This window comes from Panthera pardus, unplaced genomic scaffold, assembly GCF_024362965.1.
Source record: "Panthera pardus isolate Hobbes unplaced genomic scaffold, ASM2436296v1 HiC_scaffold_16, whole genome shotgun sequence".
Taxonomy (NCBI): Eukaryota; Metazoa; Chordata; class Mammalia; order Carnivora; family Felidae; genus Panthera; species Panthera pardus.
In genome coordinates, this window is record NW_026526721.1 from 54104816 (window position 1) to 54126379 (window position 21564).

The 21564-nt window shown below is 36.9% G+C and overlaps 1 protein-coding gene across 8 annotated transcripts in view; it reads left to right on the top strand.

Annotated features, from left to right (window-relative positions):
- BBX (BBX high mobility group box domain containing) overlaps nt 1-21564 on the top strand; it is a 282740-nt gene that overhangs the window by 116987 nt on the left and 144189 nt on the right. The window contains exon 4 of one of the 8 annotated variants that reach the window (XM_019448262.2): nt 12175-12292. The exons of the other annotated variants lie outside the window; for them this stretch is intronic. The gene's annotated coding sequence lies outside the window, so the exon portion shown is untranslated. The remainder of the gene's footprint in view (nt 1-12174; nt 12293-21564) is intronic. 8 annotated transcript variants of the gene reach the window in all.

The window sequence follows — 21564 nt, forward strand, 5'->3', positions numbered from 1 at the left end:
TGACTGGATTATCAGTAAAAACTACCTAAAAACTGTAAGCTCTTTAGTTTTAGAGATGATCTAGTCTTCTTGTGCTGCCATAATAAAATACCACAGACTGGGTGGTCAAACAACAGGGATTTATTTTCTCACAGTTCTGTGGTCTAAAGTCCATCATGAACAGGATACAGGCAAATTCTGTTTTTGCTGAGGTCTCCCTTCCTGGCTTGTAGACGGCCACCTTCTTGCTGTGTACTCACATGGACTTTTCTCTGTGTGTATGGAGTAGCAAGCTCTGGGGTCTCTTCCTCTTCTTAACAGGACACTAGTTCTGTTGGATAGTGGTCCTACTCTATGATCTTACTTGACCTTTACCTACTTTTCAGGCCTATCTCCAAGTACAGTCACATTAGGATGTGGGGCTTTACCCTCTGAATTTGAGGGCTATTAAGTCAATTCATAGCAGAAGTAATCACTTTTTTGTACCGAAAAGTGAAGTGAACGTTAAAAAAAATACTTTCTATGAATCTATAAACAAGAAAACCTCACTTATTACAGTTTAAAATTCTAAAAATATCATTGTATCTTTGAGGTGGGAGACATTTGGAATCACTGAATTCATATTTCTTCCACTTTGAAGTCACCATGCATGAAAATGAGTTTCTTACAAGTGAAAGAATCAAGTGTAAGAACTGAAAATCAGAGTGATTTGTGTAATGGAGGAATTACATCATTGAAAAGTTGATTTCCATGTGTATTCATTGGTTATAGGAATAGAATATATTTGAAAATTAGTATGAAGAGTAACTCAATTACTCTTTTGGGTTATACCTATTTCTGTTTACTATAATCAAGCCAATTCACATTTTTCTAGGCAGTGTTCTTTTACTTTGAGTTGTTTGTGAACTCAAACAGGGAAATGGCATGTAGAGTTGTCCTTTGAATAACGCCATTATTAGGAGCGCCAACCAATTGCAGGTTGAAAATCTGCGTGTAACTTTTGACTCCACAAAAACTTGCCTACTAACAGCCCACTGTTGACCAGAAACTTAACCTGTAACATAAAGTCAATTAACACACATTTTGTGTGTTTTATGTATTATATGCCATAATAAATTTTAATTTATTAAAATTTAATAATAAGTATATTAATAAATTATTATATGCCATAATAAAGCAAGCTAGTGAAAAGAAAATGTTATTAGGAAAATCATAAGGGAGAGAAAATATATTTCCAGTACTGCACTGTATTTATCAAAACAATTTTGTGTATATGTGGACGCACATATTGATCAGGAGTTAGCTATACTTAAGATTTTGGCAAATGGAAAGAAAAGATTGTGTATTTAAAGTAATGCCAACAGAAGTCAAGAAGTCCTAAATCTGTTATGTCTACCTGTTATATCTACCTGTTTACCTCCCTCACTCCCTTTTTTATCCCTTTTTTTCCTTCTTCTTCTCTCCTTTCCTCTGATATCAGCTCATAAGTCAGGTAATGATTGCTAGGATTTCTCAAATAATAGCCTAAATATAATTCATTGACCATCTGTGTAGTACTTCTTTCTTTCTATATGTAGTGTATCTTTTCTATTAGATAAATCAATTGGTGGATGTTTGAGATTCGTTATGGGTTAATAGTACATTTACTTGTTGGATATTGGTATAGACTCCACCTAAGTCTCTTAGTTTTATCTTTGAATTATTGTAAGTGTACCTATTGTATCTCTTGAATAATTTCAGTTTCTGATGATTTGATGCCTATCTAAAACAAAATTTAATCAAAAGAAACAAAATTCGGAGACTTAAACATCTTCGTGTAAAAATAATTTTAAATTGATTTATAAAATTTATCATCTCACCTTGTGTATTTATAGATTAAAGGATAAGCCATTGAGCAGTGGTCTAATTTTGTGGATGTTAGTTTAATTGGTTGAAAGGTATTTTAACTCTTATTTACTTTTTATTAAGGTTGTTTTTTTTTAATGTTTGTTTTTGAGAGAGACAGAGCGTGAGCAGGGGAGGGGTGGAGACACACACACACACACACACACACACACACACACACAGAATCAGAAACAGGTTCCAGGCTTCAAGCTGTCAGCACAGAGCCTGACGCGGGGCTCAAACTCATGAACCGTGAGATCATGACTTGAGTCGAAGTTGGACATTCAACTGACTGAGCCATCCAGGCGCCCCATTTTTTTAAAGTTTTTAAAAAATGTTTGTTTATGAGAGACTACATGGCACATGTGCAAGTAAGCAGGGGAGAGGCAGAAAGAGGGAGAGAAAGAATCACAAGTAGGCTCCGTACTGTCAGCACAGAGCCCAACTTGGGGCTTGATCTCATGAATATGAGATCATGACATGAGCAGAAATCAAGGTTTAGATGCTTAACTGACTGACCTTCCAGGTGCCCCTTGATTCTTATCTACTTTTGATTTCAATTTCACTCTAAAACTATTTACAAGAATGACTCAAACTCAAAAGCTTTGTATACAGTACATTTTAGTAGAATATTTCTTCTGAACAATAAAATTAGTCTACTGATTATGGTATTTACTAGTTAAGGACAGTATAAATTCAGGCATGACTTCATTCCATGCATTAATACTTCCCTGAAATGTCAGGAATAAATTAAATTTTTATTTTTTTAATTTAATTTTTGTTTGTTTTAGAGAGAGAAGGTGGGGAAAAGAGGGGCAGAGGGAGGGGGAGAGAGAGAGAGAGAGAGAGAGAGAGAGAGAGAGAGAGAGAGAGAATCCCAAGCAGGCTCCATGCCTTGTGGGGATGAATCCCCATGATCCTAGGATCATGACCTGAGCCAAAATCAAGAGGCTGATGCTCAACCAACTAAGCCACCCAGACACCCCTAAATTAAGTATTTTTATCCTGACATTGGTATTCCCTTTGATCTCTATTATAGAGAAGTGTGTTTTCCCAGGAAAATAAATGGATCTAATGGTGCCAAATTTCTCATAACATACTTGTCAAAATTTCCGTGTATTTTAGTGTAAAATATATACTGCATTTACTGGATATTCTGTACGTACACATTTAAGTGTAAGTAGTAAGTATGTATGAGTGTATGCATATAGTTTCTTCATATAACCTCTTCAAGAAACTAAGGAACTTAGTTTTACACTGGAGTCTTTTTGTTCATGGCTGCATCCCCCAAATCTGGAAACAGTGTTTGGCATATGGAAGTTGTTTTGTTTAGTAAACATTTGATAAAGTAGTATTACCAGAATTCATGTTTTGTTGACCCTATATTCATTGAACTTGGTGTTAATATGCATCCCCTGGTCTACCTGCAGATAATTATTTTTCCCAGTCTGGATTGAGGGAGAATTAAGCCATTCTTCAAAAGTAAAAGTCTCTCTGTGCTTTTCAGTTGGCAGTTAGTCCTATAATCAATAAATGTTAAAAGGGCTGAAGAACTTAAAATGAGCAGCAGAAAGTTTCTGGGTGCCTATTGACTCCTTTATAGCATGCATTGAGTCAACAAGGGTTTATTAAGACCTTTACCAAGTACTTCCCTAACAGTCAATCAGCAGCCCTGCGAGTGGAATGCATGTGAATGTCTGAGATTTAGAGGAGGGAAGTTGGTTCAACGGGGCTTGAAGAGATGCTGTGTGTATGGTACCTGGATTCAGTTAATACATACCAAAAATGTAAGCTGAAGTCCACAGTTAGGTGTTTTATTCTTGCAGGGTGGGGGGAGGGCAGTGGTGGTGTTTATCTTTAGGGCATTTCTGTATTTGAATTAATCTGTGAAGATGATGGATAAGAATGTTGTGTCTTGGTTTTATATAGACTTGTACAATTTGCTTAGTTTAGTTTGCAGTTGTTCTGCCTCTGCCATTACTATTCTTAAAAAGCAGCTAAATCATGTAACTATTTCAGTGTTCCTTAACATTTACTGTAAGACCATTTATTATCAAGTGTCTCTTCATGGCCGAAGTGGTCCACTTCAGGTGATGTTTTAAGGCACTAAACATTGCCATTAGGCACTTACAGTGCACAGGTTTCTTGAGAGAGCCAGCTGCACGGGGAGGAAGTGGCTCTAAAGAAGGCTTAAATAAAAAAGGCTACCGTTTATCTGATGAACACCGTCCTAAAACATTCTCAGTTCTGCCACACTAATTCCAATGAAGAATTGCCAGATTAGAGAGACACTGAAACCTACAAAATGTGAGGTGCATGCATGCACAGAGTCGTGTATGTCCTTCTGTCCATCCAGGCACCACCTGGATGGACACATACATGAAACTCTGAACCATGCCCTCAAAATAGTTTTGAATACCTACTGTGTTTTCAGCATTATTAGAGTTCCAAGTCTTCACATTAGGTACATGATAATGTAAAAGAGACAATGGTAAACTTTGAAATCAGTAGCCGCAGACCATCTCCTTGTGAAATAACAAAGCTCTTGCTGTAGCAGTGGTTTTGTCTCGCTGTTTGAGGAAGCATATGACTCATCGTTCAATTCATTTGGTGATGTGAACCCTTTTTAAAGGAATGATAGCTTTCAGGTTTGAAACGTTAGTTGTTTCTCTTAAAATGGTAGGTGTTGCCTTTAGTAGTCACTGAAGAGTTTCGCTTTTTAGAGAACATAAAATAAATCTCTCTAATAAGGCTTTTATAATCTATCTTGTTGATGGTAAAGGTGTACCAGTTTTGTCTCTTTTTATGAGTTTTAATCATCACAATCCTAGAATTTTTTATGGATTATTTCTATTGTAATAAAATATTTCATACATTAGAATTTATAATGTGCCTAAGAAAAAAATACTCTAGAAGTTTTACTTCATATTGCTTATACACATTCTTATTCTTGCCTCTAGATTGTCAACTGCATAAATACTCACTATTGCTTCCTGGAGATTAATATGGATAGGCAAAAACTTAAAGGTTTTCTTATGGAAGACAGATTTAAATGTGTCACTTTTGTTTGTTTGAGCTGTAGCTTGATCCTTAGAAACGAGGGCTGTGGATTCAGATGGACTCAAGACTAACCTGACTCTGCTTTTACTGTGATTGGGTTGTGGGAAAGTTACCTAGGTTCATCTGTGAAATGGAGTGAATACTGATCTATAAGGTTGTTGTGAGGATTAAAAATGCCAGAAGATGCAATGCCAATCCAGAACTTGACAGGCACTGTTGAGAAAATGTGTTTGTTCTCAAAATGGACAGTAAGTAAAAAGTGGAATTTGACTTTTTTGGCTTCTTAACCATTCCTTGAAATTGAATTTCAGGCATTTTATTGTCTCCATTCACAATAAAAGAAATGTCCAGCTTCATCGTGTACGCATCTTTATTCCATTGGAAGTCTTTATTGAATACAGGATGGACTTGATTTGAATCATTAGGAAAGAATAATGTTTGTGCTTTATATGGTTAGATACTTTAAAATATTTTCTACACAGTCATATGTGATGGAGGTTTGATTTTTAGATTTCCCCCAGTTTTTTTTGCAATTTATTAAAACCTAATCAAAACTCAAGCATATGAAAATATTGATGTCATCTATCATTAAGTGGATTGTAGTTACTTTAGGATTATTATTACTTTATATTCTTGGTATTAACAATTATTACCTGAAATAAATTATTTAAGTATTACAGTAAAGTTTTATAAACTTTTTTTTTTCAAATACTATTTTAGCAAGACAACGAAATGTATTATGAATTCTTAATGGCTTTTAAAGTATGACAGCCATTTCATAAATTGATTCTCTGAACCTGATAACTATAAAACATTTTAAAAATTTAAATACCTAATTCAGTCATGAGTTAACTCTGCTAGTTAATTCATAAATTAGAGAAGCAAAATTTCCCTTCATTTTTAGGTCACTGGTTTAACATTTCACAATTAATTGATCCAAGAGAAGCAAGTATTTTTCTACATTTGCAGAAAGTGCTAACTCTGTGAAAGTACTTACTTCATAATAATTTTCATGCACATGAGCATGAACTAATACAACTTGGTCTTTGTCACTAATATCAGTAGGTATACTAATTAATTTTGAATATAATTGACATATTTATTAATTTTGAATATTTCTGTAATTGATATATCTAAGCTTGTTTTGAAGATAATTTAGTATCTGTGAAAATACCTGATTCCTTCTAAAAGCTGTTCTGTAAGCTAACATGAATGTGTTAGGTGTTTGTGGTCTTTTTATAGCAATTTTGCCTTTTCCTAGTTGATTATGTGTACATTCTAACCATAAAAACCATGAATTTTATAGACTTATTATATACTTTTCCAATTATTAGTGTATATTAAAATTCTAAACCTTTCTAGCCCATCTATGAGCATGTTTGCATTCTTCAGCTCTGTCTTATTTCTTTAATTTTTTTAAAAGTATATTTATTTTTGAGAGAGAGAAAGAGAGAGAGAGAAGCAGGGGGAGAGGGGAAAGAGAGAGAATCCCAAGCAGGCTCCACACTGTCCACGCAGAGCCCAATACAGGACTCAAACTCATGAACTGTGAGATCATGACCTGAGCCGAAACCCAAGAGTCAGACGCTTAACCAACTGAGCCACGCAGATGCCCTGTTTTGTTTCTTTTTAGAGCCTGAACGGTCTTCAGTAATTTTACTGGAAAAAATGTTTTGTGTAAAAGATAAAGTAATATATTTTCTGTTCCTCTGTTTGTTTAATAAATATTTAGTGCTACGTGGAACTATTTAGTATTTAGGAACTACTACGTGCAAGTTATTGTTTTAGACAATGTCAGAGTTACAATATGATAATAGGGAAAATCTAAGCAGGAAAGAGAGACAGACCTCATTAAGAATTGAGGAAGGTCTTAAATCTCAGGTAGAAAAACTAAGTAAGACTACCTACAGGGGAAAATACTAAAGTCTGGACAAAGCTAATAGACCCCTTTTGCCATTTGGGATGGGCTGTGTATAAAGGTAAAATGGAAAACCTAGAAAAGCCAAATGTAAGAGAACCTTGAATGTCAGGGTAAGTTTACTGTTTTTTCTCCTTAAAAGCAAATGGGCCACTGGAAAATTTTGAGCAGGTGATATTTAAAAGGGATGGATTGGAAGGGAAAAGAGGTAGGCATTGGAAAGATTGGTTTAAGGGACTTAGCAAATCCTAGGTAAGAAGAAGTTGTTCTTCTGATAGGGTTTGCATGTTGTAAATGGAACCACTGTGAGAGACATGAAGGTTATACCCTGTCTGGATGTAGTTTGAAATGTTAAATTGAGGTATTCAACTCACAAAATCAAATAAGTCTTTTTTCCAATTTGCAGGGCAAATATTAATAGATACTCAGTTTTAAGGATTCCTTCAATGAAGATTTTCTCAAACGCTTGGTACCAACTATTCAGCTTGTGTATGTGTGTCTGTGTGTATTTCATGCTTATAAATTCAGCTTTCACTGTGTTTCTCAAAGAATACACATCCTGTCTTGTCGCTTGAACCAAATTACTAATCCGTAGGATTTGGCAACAGACAGTACCTGTGCTGAGGCTGCAGAGGGTATCATAAGAGGGAAGGAAGCAGTGGGGGTGTTGAGATAGGTTTTTAATTTAAGCGTGGGTGTTCAGACAGTACTGCTACCAGGAGAGAGATGGTGGTAGAAACTGATTTGGGGAAGGGGGTGGGTACAGTGTAGAATGGATTGGATTTGAAATGCAGAGAGGATATCCATGGGATTATGTATAGGATGTAGTTATAAATTGGTAAGAGTTTGGGAGAGAGTCAAGCTAAAGATAAATGTAGCTTAGGAGAGGTAGAGCTTGAAACTTTGAGTATTGGTGAAAGTAGGAAATATGGCTGGTTAAGACAGAACGTTGGAAAACACCCACCTATTCTCTGTTAAGAGAAGTCTAAAGGAAAGAAAAGGAATCAGATCTGTGGTGGGAAAAGCAAGAGAGTATAGTACCAAAGAAGATGGGGAAGAGTTTTCAACAAAAATGTTGAAAAATGTAGAACACTAACTGCCCCAGTGTTTGGTTTAGGGTGATTCAGGAGCCCTTTGGGGAAAGCAGTTTTTGTAGATTGGTCAAGGCAGCAGAAGCCACTTGTATAGTGTTTCCAGTATTCCCTGTTTTACATGTTCTTGATTGTCTTTTTAGCTAAAACTGTATGTTGAGCCACTGTTTTCATGGAGTAATCTATAATGACTTACAGTTCTGTTCCCTGGGAGTATGGAACTCCTCTTCTGTAAATGTAGTTTTAATATTCTTTCCTTTAAATATGTTGCCTTAGACTATTTCAAACCAAAACTTATCCAGGTGCTAATATCATTTCCTCAAATGCACTGAAGTGACTTTCTTTAAAATATCAGCAAACTACTTTATAAATGCCTCTCCTGTAGGACTTATATTATAATTGACATTACAGAGGGATGAATAATGAATTCCCTGTCATTGCCAGCTCTTCTTTTACACTAAGTACAGTGATGCTTTAAATAAGGCCCACCGGTTTAATAAAGATCCTGTCGAAAGCTCTTCAGAGTAGTAGGCCACCTGCATATGAAATTTCTAGGTTAGAATCTGATACGTAACCACTTTTGTTTCCATCTGCAGAAAATAGACTCACCCTAATTGCCAGTAATGATTTAATGATGAAAACTCCACTTGTCATCATTTGCATTTTTCCTTCTGTTGTGTGTGTGTGTGTGAGAGAGAGAATATAGTTTTTCTAGTCTTCACAGTGACTCTAGACATGTGTAGTTATCATTATTCCTATTTTCTGTAGGAGGGAACTGAGGCTTAGAATCTTGAAATTGTCTGAGCTTTTTGGCTAATTAAAAACAGAGCCAAGATTCAAATCAGCATTTTCTGACTTTCAAGACCATGTTCTCTACGTGGCCCATGCAGTGTTGTGAATTACTTGAAAGTTGAGCTATATGTAACACCCTTGATGGCAACAATTCATTCTGGTGTGGGGGCTCAACTTCTCATTATTTTCTTAGCCTTTTCCTCCAAATAGGGAAGAAGAGATCACTTTCATTTGCTTGAACATATTGCCATTTGCCATTATTGGTTATCAGGTACTTTTCTGTGTATTTAATGCCATTATGTATATATGTTAATTTTCACATCAGCTCTATGAGAGGTGGATTTATTTCCTCCAACATTTTATTATGAACTTTTCAAACATCATTATACACTCATATACTCACCATTTAGATTTGACTGTTAACATTTTAATTATACTTATTTTATTACATATCTGTAACCTATCCATCATCAGTTCATTTTTGACTTAGTTGCAAGTAAACTAAAGATATCACTACACCTCCGTAAATACTTCAGCATACCTATTATTGAATACAGTTCAACATTTACAACTTGTTAATACAAAATTTACATTTAGTGAAGTGCACAAATCTTAAATGTACATTCTCTGAGTTTTGATAAATGCATACACCTGTGTAACCCAAGTACCTATCAAGATATAAAATATTGCTATTGGTAGGTGTCTCTTCTATTCACATTTTGTAGATAAGGAAACTGAAACACAGAGAGGTTAGTGATCTGCCTGAGGTCACACTGCTAATAAGTTGCACAGTGGGAATTCAAACTCTGGCAGTCTGGCTGCAGGGTTTGTGTCTTAAGCACACCACCATACTGTCTGGGGATTATTCTCACATACTCAGGTACCCTTTTACATTTATGTGTACAGATGTAATATTTATTTTTTATATAGGTGTGTAAAAGTAGTATGTTTGGGATTAGAATAGAAATGCAGTTCTAGAAATGCATCATTTCTTTGCAAGCAGTTTATGGCAAGAGAATCTAAGAGGGAAAAATACCTACTTTCATTGAAATATTTGGGTGAATTGAGAATACAGAGTCTGTATAACTCTGTCTTACCTGGGTCCTTGATTAATGTTTCCATGTAAAGTGATAGTCAGTTTCCTAATGACAACACTGAAATTCAGGAAAATCCTAAAGTGCCACTTGAACAATGAAGGGTAAATGATGTTCAGTATAGTTTTTTCTTCAGCATATTTTTGCCCTATTATAATTAGTAGAAAATTGTTCATCTATGTGTGGTGTATGTAGTACTACTCACGTTGATATCTCAGTCTCCCAAATAATGAAATTAACCAATTTGGGATTTATAGTTATGAAATTTGTGAAGTTTCTGACAGGAGTATAATTTTCTGACTTTTCTAAATAAATTGCATAAAAATCTGAATAAGGACTGGAGTAGATTATATTAATGTATGTGTGGTTTTTGCTTTTGTGTTTTTTTGGTTGGCAATGCTTAGGTGTATCGTCCCTATGAAAATAAATCGTATCTCTTTCCTACATTGTGTTCAAAGCACAAGCTGTATCTGAAACGTTGACTAGTACTCTTTATTCACTGTCCATGTTATGAAAAAGCAGCCGTTATATGTATTAAAAAATTCTAAGTATTGCTTAGAAAGCAAATTAAAAAATAAATAAAAGCATGTAGTCAGCAAAACCTAGCCAGTCACTAGAGGGCAGAGCAGCACTATATTTTAGGCCTCATTTGAAAATTTCTGGTTTAAAAATTGCTGAACATAGAAAAATATATTGATGCACAATTAAATAGAAATTTCTTTGTATTCTTATTATCTTGTCTTGCTGTGAAATCCAATAACATGCATACCCTTGTATCAGAGGAGCTTTCTGGCAATTACATTGCTTTCAGAAGCAATGACTATTTAGAAGAGTATAAGTATCCCTCAAGAGAAAATACTAAAGCAATAGTAATGGAAAGAATAATGCATTAAGTGATTTCTTTTTTTAATTAGAAAAACATTTTTAATGTTTATTTATTTTTGAGAGAGAGAGAGAGAGCGTGAGTAGAGGAGGGGCAGAAAGAGAGAAAGACACAGAGTCCAAAGCAGGATCCAGGCCCTTGAGCTGTCAGCACAGAGCCTGACGCAGGGCTCGAATTCACAAACCATGAGATCATGACCTGAGCCGAAGTTGGACACTTAACCAACTGAGCCACCCAGATGCCCCTAAATCATTTCTACTGTAGTACACTGAAATCGAATTGCATGCAGTATAGACTTCAGTTGAGACATGAGAGAATAAGTTTGAGGCAAGCTTACTAGTATTTAAATCTAAGAATTCATTGAAACGTGGAGCATTTTTTGATCTTTCAGCTGAAATGTGTTGAATCATTAAGACTTTGAAATTACCAAGTTATAAAAGAAATGAACTAACTCTAGCTCCTTTTTTAAATGTTAAAATTTTATCAAGTGCCCATTCACTTAATTCACTTAATTTGTTTGAAATTTTCTATCATTCTGATATAGTTTCATCTTGACTTACTTTTTCAGATAGATTTTTAAAATAAATGAAGTACTGAGGTGTAGTGTCCTAGTGAGTAAACTGAGTAGTTCAGTGTCTCAAAAGAAAATTTTATTTTGAATGTGTAGTTTGGATTTATATGATTTATACAGGATTTATTTTTTTTTGAAGTTTATTTATTTATTTCGAGAGAGGTAGAGATATTGTAAGCGGGAGAGGGGCAGAGAGAAGAGAGGGCGAAAGAACATCCCAAGCAAGCTCCATGCTGTCAGCACAGAGCCTGAAATGGGGCTTGAACTCATGAAACTGCGAGATCATGACCTGAGCTGAAAGCAAAAGTCAGATGCCTAACTGACTGAGCCACCCAGGCACCCCTATACAGGATTCATTTCTAATAGAGAACGTGGGATATCAGAAAAAGCATTGGATTTTGGAATCAGAAGAATTGGGGCTCCAATTGTCATCTTGCTTATGACCTTAAACAAGTCACTTTAGCCCTCTGGAGTAAACATTTTCTAAGTTGGAGAATTGGAAAAAGTAAATATATATATTATTTACAGCTGGGTCATTTTGAGGATTAGGTGTTTGTGTCTGTGTATGTGTGTCTCCAAAAATGAGACTGTAAAGACAAATTTTAATAGATAATGATGTAAGCTCAGAAAAACCTTAGAAATAACTTTGAAATGATTATCTTATAAATGTAGTAACATGAGGGCACCTATTACACACTGTAGAGTACCAAAAATGTAGTTTCCAATCCAAAGTGAGATTGCTGACTTCCTCCGTGTCTCTCGAGTGTCTCTGGCTGCTTAGCTTCTCTGTAACTCTTGACTCTTTCACTCCTCTTACACCGTGCTCTGTTTGTTTCCGTGTTTCCTCTCTCTGTGTTTCTCCTGACTGTCTTTGGTCTCTCTCTGTGTTTTTCTTGTCCCAGGCACCCTCAGGAAGACCCCAAGCCTCTAGCAGTACCTGGTATCATCTCCAGCATGTTTATAGATGTGGAGGATTCACTGGGATATTGAGAAATACCAGAGGCGAGTTGTTCTACCGTAGTAAGTCAATCAGCATTTACTAAGTGACTACTGTTTACAGAGCACAGTTGGTGATATGTTGGGCAAAGAAGAATGAGTTAGGGCATAGCTGAGAAAAAATAGATCTGTAATCTCTTCTAAGTGGTCCTTGCAGGCTAGACACACATGCAAATGAAAACAACAAAATAAAAAGCTGACAAATAATTGCATAGCTGAGTGGTGTGGTATGTGTGCTGCACAGGCCCAGATTTGATGGAGTAGAGAAAACCAGGTGGTACTATTCAGGTTTCCTGCATGAGTTTAAAGTAGGATTGGAAGAAAGATACAGGAAGAGAGGGTGGAAGTGAGTAATTTCTGTGAGGCTTGGCCAGCCTGTTGGCTTGCCTGTGAGTGAATCCCTGATGGGAGGGTAGTAAAATAAAGAGTGCTAAGCTATAGCCTACCAACAGCTGACTTGCCTTCAACTTCTTAGAGAAATTCAAGTTATGAAAAGAAGTACAGCCTAGTTGAGACTTTCCATAAACATAAGTGGTATCTGTTGCCAGTTTTAGAATTTATAGAGTTTAAGGGTAAATTGTGACTATGAAATAATAAAGAGGTACCCTATGACATAAAATGAGTACATGCCATTAGAATGTAATCTAGGGATGCATTTAATTTTTTATTTTTATTTTTATTTATTTTTTATTTTGAGAGAGAGAGTGTGAGTAAGGGAGAGGGGCAGAGGGGGAGACAGAGAAAATCTTAAACAGGCTCCACGCTCAGTGTGGAACCTGATGCGGGGCTTAGTCCCACAACCCTGGGATCATGACCTGAGCCGAAATCAAGAATCGGAGCCTTAATCGACTGAGCCACCCTAGGCACTTCTAGGGATGCATTTTAAACATGAAGATGAAATAAAACAGTAAACCCTTATAACAAGTTGCTTTTGTATTAACATTTAATTTTTGCCCATACATTTTAGACAGTCTTACCTACAGACACACCATGATTTTCAGAATTGGATATGGTTTGAATACCACCCCTGCTAGCTGTGTAATGTTGGGCAGTTTTCATAACTCTGAATACCAGTTTCCTCATATGTAAGCTAAGGATGAAAATATTTATCTCAGAGCTATTGTGTGAATTAAGTAATTTTATAAATTCTTGAATGCATTTTAGGTTCTTGTTACTTACAGACACTTAAAAAGCATCTTTAAAATAGTTTCTTTTTTTAAAAATTTTTTTTAATGTTTATGTTTGTTTTTGAGACAGAGAAAGACAGAGCATGAACGGGGGAGGGGCAGAGAGAGAGGGAGACACAGAATCGGAAGTGGGCTCCAGGCTGTGAGCCATCAGCCCAGAGCCTGACGCGGGGCTCGAACTCACGGACCGCGAGATCGTGACCTGAGCCGAAGTCGGACGCTCAACCGACTGAGCCACCCAGGCGCCCCTAAAATAGTTTCTTAAATATAGTGTTATTTCTGAGAACTTTTTAAAAATAGAAGCAACTCCATAGTATTCAGAAATGCTATATATACAGGGAATATTTATAACATTGGGAGAAGATACAGACAATAACATTAACATGAATAGCTGAGTACTACCTACTACCAACTTAGGAGACAGAGCTGCTCCTGGCCTGGATGGATTCCATTACTTCTCTTTAAGATCACGCCCCTCCCCCTGCCCTCCCAGTCCTGAATGTTGACTTTATTACTTCCTTGTTTTTCCTTACAGTTATTTCACATATTTACGTATCCCCTACATTGTTTTCCTTGTTTTTGAATTTTATATCAGTAATACAATATCCTGTTTTCTGATGGAACATCTATTTTTGCCGCCCAGCATCATGTTTGAGTCCTCCTTGCTTATACTTGTAATTCATTTATGATCACAGTTGTATTTCATTGTCAGAAAATAATACAATTTATTTATCCACTTTCTTTTGATGGTCATTTTATTTTTTATTTTTTTGTTTATTTATTTATTTTGAGAGGGTAAGAGAGAGAGTGCATGTGAGTAGGGGAGGGACAGAGGGAGAGGGAGAGAGAGAATCCCAAGCAGGCTCTGTGCTGTCTGCATGGAGCCAACATGGGACTCAAATCTCACAAACTGTGAGATGATGACCTGAGCCACAATCAAGAGTCGTATGCTCAACTGACTGAGCCACCCAGGCACCAGCCTCCCTTCTTAATTAGTTTTATCCTTCGCGGCAGCTGCTTTTATTTGTCACAGTTTTCCACTTGTACCTTCTCTCAAACCCACTTGAATCAGACACCCTGAAATAGCTGGGTGTGTTTGCTAGCTAAGTAATTCTCCCAAGAAAACCACATCATAACAGTGTTGTGTTCTCTTACGTTAAATGAAAATTGTTAGCTGTTCTTGACTTCTGAAGACAGTTGGGGCAGAGAAATAAACGTACACATCTTTTACTGATTTCTTTTTTCCTTAATCGAGTTGAGATAGAGAAAGAGTGACCCACAGAGACTGTATGCAAGCTGCAGTGACTTAACCTGTTTGGTTCTGCATTGCAAAAGTCCCCAAAGCTCAGGGACTTGGCTCTACTTGTATTGGCCACTCTTTCCCCTTTTCTGTCCCTCATCCACTTCTGTTTTTCTCAGCCAGTGGTTCTTTTGGTATCTGATTATACTTCTCCACTCCATTCCTGTTTTCATATTATAGTTCTTCCAACCTTATACTTTGCACTTAGTGGTCTGTAATTTTAGTTGGTTGAGTTCCATATTTTGCCTGTTGTCAGACTGGTTGCTCTATCAGCCACATTCATTTTCTGAGGTTTTCCAGGAGTGTACCAGGATCTAGCCAAGTGCCTAGTGTTTATTATTCATTAAATATTTCTTGAATGAAGAAAGGAATGGTGTAAATGCCTGAAAAGCACTGAAATGCCTTTTCCTTGCTTAGCAATAATAATTTCCCCAAAAGCAGTGGGCAAAAATCATGCATACTGAAAACAGTTCTGCCCTTGGGTAGCTTTCTAGACCATAAGTAGTTGTTTTTCCTTGAGTTTCACTCTGGGTTTTTGGAAAAATGAGAATGGTAGACCAGTGATCTGTAAGATTCCTTTTGACTCCAGCATTTTGTATTCTCTCTTCAATTGAAATGGAAATTAGTTTCTCTCTGGATGTCTAGGCACTACTACCAAAGCCTGAATCCATCTACCTTACTGGGCTTTAGGCCCATGACTGTGTCACAGCAACCTGGCAGTTATTGTCTCCCATAACCACAGCAGGTGGGGCATATGTCGAACTTTCCTTTCCTCTCTTTGTTATTTAGGGTTGATTTGTTCTAAAGAAAGACTACATTTATCATTCTTTGTAAAAGTATATTGAATGCCTTTGACTTCCCAGGTTCATTCACCAGGCTGCCCAGGCATTGTTCAGTGTACAACCTAGACTCCTGCACACTCTTGCTCTTCCTCCCCTTCCTTCAACCCCCAAACTGTGTCCAGGGCAGTTTGTCCTACCCTTTGTTATTTGCTGTACAACTTAACCCCATGTCTTTTCTCATATAGTTCAGTTACCATTTTTGAGTCAGTGTTGATTTTTACTCTTGGGCCTTTCCTTGGAGGCAGTGAGTGTGTATTCATCTGGTGCTAGCAGAAGCGTTTACCATTCCTTTCTCCTGTGGCTTCTCTGCTAGGGATGTCCCAACTTCCCATAGATGGCAAGTGAGGGCCTGAACTCATCCCCTCACTGCTTTCACTCGGACTTCCCATAGCTCTTGCAGGGACTCTAAATGTATTACTTGTCCAGATTTCATTTTGTGACTGCCTCTGAACTCCATGGATCAAAGGCCAGGGGCACCAGAGAGCAGACTACATGGAGAAGGGCACAAATTCTGTCTTTGCTTTCTATAAATTGTAAGTAAACATTGCCCAGTCCCTCCTGAGGGTTCTGGTCTTGGACCTGTGTGTTTGACTATGAACTAAAATTAAGCAGGTTCCTTCTGACTTTTATTCAGGAACACAAAATAATGTAATATTTCCACAATGTCATGAATCTGCTTTGTGAAAAATCCCACATAATTCTGGCAAATTTTAAGAAGAGAATAGGCCAGAGAAGAATTGTCTATCTAACCAAAAAAAAAAAAAAAAAAAGAAAGGAAAAAGGAGGAAAACTTCTTTAATGAAGGATTTACTTTTAACAGCATTAACATAATTAGAAATCAGATTTGGAATTTAGAAAATCTTTGTAGGGTGTTGTTGTTTTTTTTTTTTTAATGTTAAATTACTTATTACTGAGAGCCCAGTGGTTAACCACCTGCCTCCAGCCTCCATACACATAAAAGATTCGAGATTTACTGGGCTCTCCAGCCATGAAAAACAAGAAGCCAGACTATCTGTGATAATTCACCCCTCCTAACTGCTTACTTGACAAAACTCTTACAAAAACATATTATGCCAGATGTCCTATTCTCAAAAGAAGCAGTTAATACCATCCTATCTCTAGAGGAACAGATTATGTTTTGTTCCTCAGGAATGCAAGGAAACATCCTTTTATGCTTATAAGGGAAAAATGGGAGAAATTACCTGACGTGAAGACTTTACTGATAGAATACTCATTCTAAACTAGTCTTAAATTGTGTCTTTGATTAATGTAAAAGGTTTGACCTATTAAGTATTCACATTAATATTTTAAACGATCAGTTATAAAAGTCTCTTTTGTAATACTAATTCACTTAGTATTTTATTAATTTAGACAGGCTTGAAAGTGCTTCAGGAAACCTACAGTACTCATTCAGTATTCTTGTTTTACTTTAATATCACTTGAAAGAGAACTGTGTATTCTCTAATAATTAAGTTCCAGCAAATACTAATAATACACTATTGTGTTAATAATGGATTGTCCTTTAGTACAGTAAAAAGTGTATAAATACATATAAACATCTGATATAAAATTTCCCTTCAGAAGCTAGGAAGTACATTTATTACAGATTTTGCATTGAATGGGCTTAACTTGAAAGAGGCATTTTTAGATGCTGCATTAAGAATAAACTTTAAACTAAATATTTAAGTTTTACTGTTGTGTTTTATCTGTTATACAGCAAAGTTAGTAATTCATGTAAAAGTAAGCTCAAAGTTGGGCTTTGTGTAATTAAACATGTAATTATACAAAATACCAACTTTAAAAATAGTTTTGAATAACTTCACTCAAATGTAGGTGTTGCTGGAATAACAATATTCATTTTGCCTGGTAGTTTATATCTGGCTAAGAAAACCGTGAAATGTTCAGATGGGTCTGTAATTTTGAGGAAGCAGAGGTGGTCTGTTTTCCCGAAGTTAATTTCCCAGTGTATTACCATTCGTTATCTTAGTTGCAGAATTCACATTTCTAAAGGGCTTTTACTAGGTTTTATTAAACCCGAAAAATAAATCACCAAGTTTTTTTTGTAAAAATAGTGGAGAAGGAAGTGGAGCACCTGCACTTTTTTTGTTTCTTCTTGCCTTGAGGAATCAGGACTCCTCCGGGAAGCTCACCTGACATCATAGTGTTGTTAAAGATCACTAAATGTGGTTTTCTTTTGTGTGTATTTGTCCCACCAAATCTTACTCAAAATCTGTATGTTTCTTTTGTGCTTAGCCAGTGGACACTTCACTCCCTTTCCCTGTGCTAGCCAAGCACCTTGTCTCATTTGAATGATGGCATCATTGCCCTTAGGTTAAGGTTTGTTTTGAGCTTAGAGGAATCTTGGCTGCTGTTTTCATCCATTTATAGTTATTTGCTGTTACTTAACCCTTAACACTGGTCAGATGGCAGTGTTAGTTTCTGTGAGTCTCAAGCTGCCCTGTATTGTGTGTTCATCAATTAACAACCTGCCAATTACTAAGAACCACTAGGGACCTAGGGAAGGTGGTGCTTGGGACCTCTTGAGTCAGAGAGGTAGATCTCCACACCCAGGAGGAGTGGGTCTGATTTTCGTTAAATGGAGTCTCCCTCCCAGTCAGCTGTTCTCTCCGGATTAAAGCTCATGAAGACAGCCTTTCTTCTGCTCTTACTGGAGCTTACTCAAGGATCGATTTGAGTATGTTTCTTTTTGCTTCAAACTTCTAAAACTGTGCCAGAGATTTTGTTGATTTGTTGGTAATTATTTGCATTTAAATGATCTCAAAGACCCTTTTCATTAAAGGGTTCTGGCTCTTTTCTCTTAGTTGTTAGTAAGGATGGTGAAATTGTGATGGATTGTTTTCTCCTATTTATTCCTGTACATTTCTCTGGAACTTCAAAGACCAATAAGGGATACCCACCCTTTCTCACCTCCTCATTTTCAGTGAGAGTTTATAGTTACAGCGAGGATGAACTGTGGACCAGTTATAGGATTTAAATCTGATTTTCAGTAGACTTTATATTGAAGACTAATTGTCTATAATTAACAGGTTACTGATGATTGATGATGATGTGGAAGTGTCTGGAGTGGAGGTTAAAACAGTAAGAGCTCAAGAGTCATGGATTTACTACAGTCATTTGAGACACTAATAGAAGAGGGTCACAAGAAAGTTATGGTTCATGCTGTAGGAAATTAAGAAATTTGGAGGAAGTAGATATTATTCTGCCCAGGATCATGGAGAGGGAGAGAGAAGGAGCATTTTAAATAAGGTGCTCTGGGCAAGCAATGAGATGCAAAGAAGTACCCAAATGCCAGTAGCTGGGCCCTGAATGCATCTTACAGGACATAGAGAAGGCAAAGGAAGTTTGGAGCCAGATTTTGCATGTGTCTCTGTGTGTATGTGTGTCTTTGTGTGTGTCTGTGCTGAAGAGAGAGAGTGAGGAGAGGCAGGGAGGGGGCAAAAAAGATGTCAGTGTCAACCTAAACAATTACATTCTGAGAGTAGACTATGAAGTGCCATTGAAGAGTCTGGATCCAGAGAGTGAGAGGCTCAAAGCATGATTATGAATAAATCTTCTGATAGAGATTAGTTTGGAAATGGGGATTATCATTTAGAAGCTACTGTAATCATCTCTTGGGGGTGAGGTGGTACCAAAGGACTTAAAGAAGGAAGAAAATACATTCATTTATGTTTTTTTAAAAAAATATTTACTAAGCATATGTAAAATATATTTTATTTACAGCATATGTGAGGCACTCTGAAGGGGTTTCCCGTATTATCTGTGTCTATTCTTCCATCCTAGGAAGTAGGTACTAGCCTCGTTTTATAGATGAATGGACAGACGCCCTTGAATTAGACAGCAAGTAGTGGTAAAAATCCATGGCCAGGCCTATCTGGCCACTAATACTCTTTGCTCTGGCTCACGAAGCATGGAAATAGAGAACAGATGAATGTTTTATCCCTGATTTGATTTTTATCCTTTATTTGGAATTATTAGATGGATCCAAATTAGGACTCTATTCATGCATATTCTTATATATACATAATTGTATGTCAATACACTGGAGTTTGAGTTTGATACAGATATTATTATATATTTGGCTCAGTTATGTCTCTCTCACAGCCTGTAGGAAAATTCTCTTTTCTGATAATTTATTTCACTTTATTTTATTTTGTTTTATTTTTATTTTTTTTAATGTTTGTTTATTTTTGAGAGAGAGAGAGAGAGAGAGAGAGACAGTGTGAGCAGGGGAGGGGCAGAGAAAGAGGGAGATACAGAATCCAAAGCAGGCTCCAGGCTCCAAGCCATCAGCCCAGAGCCCCACATGGGGCTCGAACTCACAGACTGTGAGATCATGACCTGAGCCGAAGTCTGACGCTTAACCGACTGAGCCACCCAGGCGCCCTGATTTTTTTTAATTTTTATTAAAATAATTTTTTAATGTTTATTTTGAGAGAGAGAGTGAAAGAGACAGAGTGTAAGTGGGAGAGGGGCAGAGAGAGACACACACACAGAATCTGAAGCAGGCTCCAGCCTCTGAGCTGTCAGCACAGAGCCCAGCGTGGGGCTTGAACTCACGAGCTGTGAGATCATGACCTGAGCTGAAGTCGGACGCTTAACCGACTGAGCCACCCAGGCACCCCTCTTCTCTGATAATTTAGAGAAAAATGTCAGTTGACAAAACTTGGGTCCATATTATGTTTTATACCAATGAAGAACAAATAGTAAGAGATTATATTTCCTACCAAATAGTAATTTTAGTCTACAAGAAATGTAATCAATGTCCCACTTTCCTAGACTAAAAATTATAGGATAAACTGGAATATTTAGAAAAAGAATTGTGGTTAATTTAATTTGTTTTCAATGAAAGTTAACTAGAAAATTTTTAATATCTGTAGATCATTGCAGAAATGTTAGTACACAACTGAATTTCTTGTTAATAGTAGACTGAAGTTTATTTTTTCTTTAAAGTTTATTTATTTTGAGAGAGAGAGAGAGAGCACAGGAGGGGCAGAGAGAGGGGGAGAGAGAGAATCCAAAGCAGTCTCCGTGCTGTCAGTGCAGAGTCCAGTGCGGGGCTTGAACTCAGTAACTGAGATCATGATCTGAGCCAAAACGAAGGCTCAGACGCTTTTAACTGGCTGAGCCACCAAGGTGCCCTGAGTGGAAGTTTATTTTTTAATGAGAGGATGATCTTGGAGTCATCACTCTAGTGATTAATAACTATTTTATGGTTTAAGATATACTATGTGGATGAGGTTGGAGATTTGAAGAATTGTAGGTACTGACAGCCAATGAATTGCCCACTGTCAACACCAACAATCTCTTTGCCTCCTGCCTAACATTTTCCGAGAGGTTATTTTATTTTATTAATTTTTTAAAAATTTTTATTTATTTTTTATTTTTTTTTTTAACTTTTATTTATTTTTGAGACAGAGAGAGACAGAGCATGAACGGGGGAGGGTCAGAGAGAGGGAGACACAGAATCTGAAACAGGCTCCAGGCTCTGAGCTGTCAGCACAGAGCCTGACGCGGGGCTCGAACTCACGGACCGCGAGATCATGACCTGGGCCGAATTCGGCCGCTTAACCGACTGAGCCACCCAGGCGCCCCTTTAAATTTTTATTTTTGAGAAAGAGAGAGACAGAGTGTGAGCAGGGGAGGGTCAGAGGGAGATGGAGACACAGAATCTGAAGCAGGCTCCAGGCTCCGAGCTGTCAGCACATAGCCGGACTCAGGGCTCGTACTCATGAAACGTGAGTTCATGACCTGAGCCGAAGTTGGATGCTCAACCGACTGAGCCACCCAGGCGCCCCATCTGAGAGTTTTTGTTAAATTGATGTTAGGTTGTTTTTATAATTTGTTACTTTATGCTAATTGCCGAAAATGTGGTTGAGGAACATCTATTAGTTTTGTTTTGGCTAAATGAGATTATATATATATTTTAAGTTACTGTTTTATCCTCGA